The following is a 5,138-nucleotide window of genomic DNA, read 5'->3' on the forward strand; positions in this document are numbered from 1 at the left end:
ACTCCTGATCAACAACGAGCGCCTTGTTTTGCTCAGGGACGAGCAAAAGGCTAGCTTGGGGGTGTTGTTGACGGTCGTTAAGTGCGAAATATGACTGTCAACTATACTCATAAAAGAAGAAAAAGTATACCTCTTACTCACATATTTGTTTCACTAACCTAGCTCCACAGTTGTTTTCGAAGATTTATGTTTTCAGGAGCACAAGTCCGGAATAAGACGAAAACACGACGAATATGTAGACAGAAGTCACAGACGATCGTGTCCTACGTAACAAGAGCAAAGGAGGCCCACAAACCAGACCAACCAAACCCCGGCACCTACCATCTGACATCAGGACCCACCAGGCAATGTACCAGAGAAGGACGGTGGCCAAATGCGGTAAGGGGGGTCGGCCGACCCCACCTGTCAGCCTTTCCCGCTGATCCTATCCTCCCAAAGGCGGTTTTGCATGTTTTCATGTTTAGAGATGGCGGGATCCGACCTCAAGAGCTATATAAGGGGCCTCCCACCACTCTCACAACACACACCACTTGAAGGCCTCTCTCTCTACACTCTCTTGTGACTTGTACTCCTTAGGGTAGTGGAGCTAGGCTAGTACTTCATCTCCCTAGCGAATCCAGTCGTCCTTGGGGTCGGCGAGCAATCCTCGGCCTCTGGTATGGCTTTGTATTCTGACTTTTGTTATGCTATTCATATTGAGTTCGTTCTTGGTTATCTTGCTATGTTCTTAGCATGCTTAGCCTTGATCTGTGCTTCACCAAGTTATTCTAGTTGCTTGCTTAGACCAGATGATCTGAGTAAGGATATCGGTTCGTTGTGCTTTCAGGCTTGCCTTAGCATCTTACCTGTCCATCCGAAGGGTGGGGGACCCGGGGGTGCTAGGGTAGTGACCTCATATGCGGGCATGGTGCCCGGATATGCGGGATCCTTCGGATATGACGGTGCTCCACTGTGTGATTGGGGTAGACCGCAGGTGGTGACAACCCTATCAGTCTGCCGGGAAGCTTCTTCTCTATTAGCGTACTCCCTGACATTCGGGTACTGTGTAGGAGTTCATGCAAAGATGAAACGGGACTGGATGTTCTCCAATGCGGGTCATTCTCCCCAATATCCCTAATTTCCCGGCACCTGCAGCTCTAAGCAATGTGGCTAATGTAACTTATCCGCTAGCATGAATAGTATACTACGAATCTGTCCCTATGCTCCCACTAACCATAGGTGTGCTTGTTTATTCTTTATTCATGAGAGTTGGCTGTTCTATGTGTCACATTATCCCATCTTTTATTTATCACTTACCCCTGTATAGTCAGTGGTCTTCATCTTACTTCATACGTGTCATGGTTATGCAACTAAGTAAATACACTTTACACAACCTAGCCATCCCTTGGGAAAATATAAATGATGATACCCTGAAAACTTCCGGGTGAAATGCTACAACGGTTGCTAGGAACTAACCACTCCTAGTGATGATGCTATGAAATGCTAACAAGCACCATACTATCCTTCATAGACGATGTCAAGCAAGGAAGAGCAGTTGCTTCAGGACCGGTTGAACCGGTGCCCACCGGAGCAATGCACCGGTGCAATGCCACATCAGCCGCAAGGAAGTGAAGGCAGATTTTTTCAGGACCGGTTGAACCGGTGAGCCACCGGTGTAACACACCGGTCTAACCGGTGACAGCCATGTCAGCTGTCAGAAGGCCAACGGATAGTGCAGAAGCTGTGAGTGACCGGTTGCACCGGTGCCACCTCACCGGTATAACCGGTGCTCTGCGCAGAAAAAGCCCAACGGCTACAAACGGCTCTATGGACTTGGTGGGCTATATATATGCTATCCCCCAGGCATTTCAAGGTTGCTGGAGTTCAGAGACATCACACCCACATTCAAGAACACCTCCAAGCCATCCAAGAGCTTAGTGATCATATCCTTAGTCCTTAGCACATCTTTGAGAGTGTTTGTGCTAGGTTAGCTCTTTAGAGAGTGAGAGAGCAAGGCTTTGAGCCTTTGTGATGTGGTTCTTTAGTGAACCAACAAGATATCTTGGTGCGCCGACCCCTTGGAGTTTTGAGGCTCACCGGCAACATCAACGACCCTCCGACTTGGTGTGGAGTGGCGTGGACAACCTTGTGCGGGGGACGTGGAGACCCCCATCCTTTGTGGAGAAGCTCCTTAGTGGAAATCGGGATCATGGTGACTGTGGTTTTGATCATGGAAGAGACTTGATTGCCGAGAAGCAATACTCTTAGTGAATGTTTCAACAACGTGGATGTAGGTGTGCCTTTGTGGCTAACCGAACCACGGGATAAACAGCCGCGTCAAGAGTTTGCTTCCTCCTATCCTGTTCTTTACGTTTCCACATTTTATACTAGCATCCTTGTGTGCTTACTTTCATAGAATAGCATTTTGATAGGAAAGGCTATAGGTTGCTAAACTCTTTTGGGATAGGAGTTTCACACTACAAAAATCATAGTTGCACATATAGATAGCATATTTTAGTTTAATATTGTGCAAATTAGTTGGAGCCATAAGTTAAGATTTTAACTTGCCTAATTCACCCCCTCCCCCTCTTAGGCTAGAGCACACGATCCGATCACTTTCAATTGGTATCAGAGCCGGGACTCACTTCTCTCACAAAAAAAGCCAATTCCATTGGCAATTTGTGTTTACCGGCTCATTTGATCGCTTGGGCTTCACCGCCTAGTGAGTTAGCTCTTTGGGGAAGGGATGGATCCCTTTAGAAATGCTCCACGGTTTGATGGCACGGGCTTCCAATATTGAAAGGTTTTAATGGAAGCCCATCTCCAAGTAACGGGCCTAAATGTTTGGAGAGTAGTTAGTGATGGAACTAAAAGCAATAGTAAACAAGAGAGATAATATGACGCCACCGCCAAAAGCATAATCTTACCATCTCTGTTGACGCTCCTTAGCGCCCCAATTTGTATACCGCAAGCGCACGGTTCGTGTAGCTTTTCCCTTAGAGTATTCCCCCAAGGTTTTTCATCTAATCTAACGGATCTATCCTAACATGAAGCATTGATTGCATATAAAGGATAAACCTTTGATAGATATGAGTGATATGTAAAGGTTGATCTCATCCATGAATATAGGCTTAATCATAGCAAAACCAAAGATATGACTAGGCCTATCGTCATCTAGTTGTAGTTCAAGCTAACAAGCGGATAAATCATGCATCTCAATCAAAAGCATCATTAAACTCAAAATCTCCAATCCGATCCCTCGATACCCAACCTACTAAGTGGCAACGGCCTGTCACGACGCCACCCCTTTCAACGGGATACCCTGAAGCAAGTCGAACCCCCTTTGGTAGTTCCGCCATGAACCTCTAGCCACCATGACTACAAGATCACACTAAGCGATCTATCTCGATAATAGATCTAAGATGAAGCAAACCCAAAGAGAAGAACAAAATCGAAAGAGGAGAACATGATCGCTAATAGATTCGGAAGACATGATTATCATTACTCACATAATAGATTCGTTAGGATCATCACCGCCATGTGCACACCATCGATGAATCCAACTAGCTCTTGAACTCCGCCATGGCACAACCACGCAGGGAGGCCATGGCGGCTAGGGTCGGCCTAAGCCATCTCCTAGACAACTTCGAAGACTTGCGGCAGCCGTCGTCTCCCTCCGGTCTTGACCCTAGGTTTTCGTCGAGTTCTGGGTGGATGGATGCCTCGTGTTGAATAAGGTGCGAGCTATTTATAAGCCAAGGAAGCCACCGGTCGAAGGGGAGGCCAAACCGCCTCAGAAAAGGGCTGGGCCGGCCGGCCCCATGGGCCTAGGCCGGCCAGCCTACCCCTTTTCGGGCTCGCCTCGGTCTCATCTTTGGCGTGCAGACTCCTCGCATCTTCTAGAGTTTCTGTCCTTCACGATTGCACCCCTTTGGACGTTGTTATCTTGGAGATATCTTCGAGGAAAGGATAGGATAGGGAATCCTTCCTTAAATCTTCATTTGCTTTGCTTAATCCCGAAGTATCTTGATCTCATCTTCGTGGGCTTGGTCCTTTGCGCTCTCTTGGAGGATGGATGTGCATGAATGTGCTTCGAATCAACATGGACTTTGGTCCTTCCTTTGGGCTTTGGCCTTCGTCTTTCTCCGTGTTAGCGCTCGATCACGGGCCTCGTCATTTCATGCTCCAAAATAGGCCAAAAACCTGCAAAAACGAAGTTCCTCCAAAATATATGTGCATATGTGAAAATGACCAATAATTAGGCCGGGGTTAGGACGGTTAGTGATTTTGATATTGAATTCATGCCATTATCAAGGATAAACAAGGGATAAAAGGGGTACTTAAGGAGCGCCAACAATCTCTAAATGAAATGTGTTCAACCGTGTTTATTCTTGTGAAAATGCTCATAAACTTTGGAAGACTATCATTGAGAACCATGAAGGCACGGAGGATGTAGCCAATGAAAGATATCATGTTCTCATTGATAGGCTTAATAGTTTTAAGCAACTTGATGATGAAAACACCGAATCTGTATACTCACGATTGAACACTCATGTGAATGAGATCAATTCTTTAGGTGTGAAGCAAATTGATGATACGGAGCTCATTCGCAAGATCCTTCACTCACTACGGAGGTCGGATTATGATTTGGTGATCACGGTTCTTTATGAGAAGGAGCTCAATACATTGACACCAAATCAAGTCCTCAACAAGGTGATCGCCCATGAGCTACGCCATGATATCAAGCCCAGAGCGCCACCTCCTTCACCAACACATAGTGCACTTGCATGCAAGCAAGTCAAGAAGTTTAAGGAGATGGCCATCAAAGGTAGCTCAATTGAAGAGGAAGAGGAGGATGCAAGAAGCACCTCAAATGATGACAAAGAGCCAATGAACCCCGACATTTACAAGCAAGTCAAAAAGATGAACAAATGCTTGAAGAAAATCAACTCAATGGGGTACATGATCTTCCTCAAAGATGGGCCTCACCACCAACATATCAAGGTTGAGAAGAGGTTCAAGAAGGAGCAACAAAAGAAGCAGAAGAAGCCCAAACATGAATCATTTGTCATTTTTGGTGAATGGGTTAGTGGTGGTGAAGAATCAAGCGCAAGCTCAAGTGATGAATCAAATAGGAAATTCACCACCCGCACCAACAT

Source organism: Panicum virgatum, chromosome 2N (assembly GCF_016808335.1).
Source record: "Panicum virgatum strain AP13 chromosome 2N, P.virgatum_v5, whole genome shotgun sequence".
NCBI classification, from domain to species: Eukaryota; Viridiplantae; Streptophyta; class Magnoliopsida; order Poales; family Poaceae; genus Panicum; species Panicum virgatum.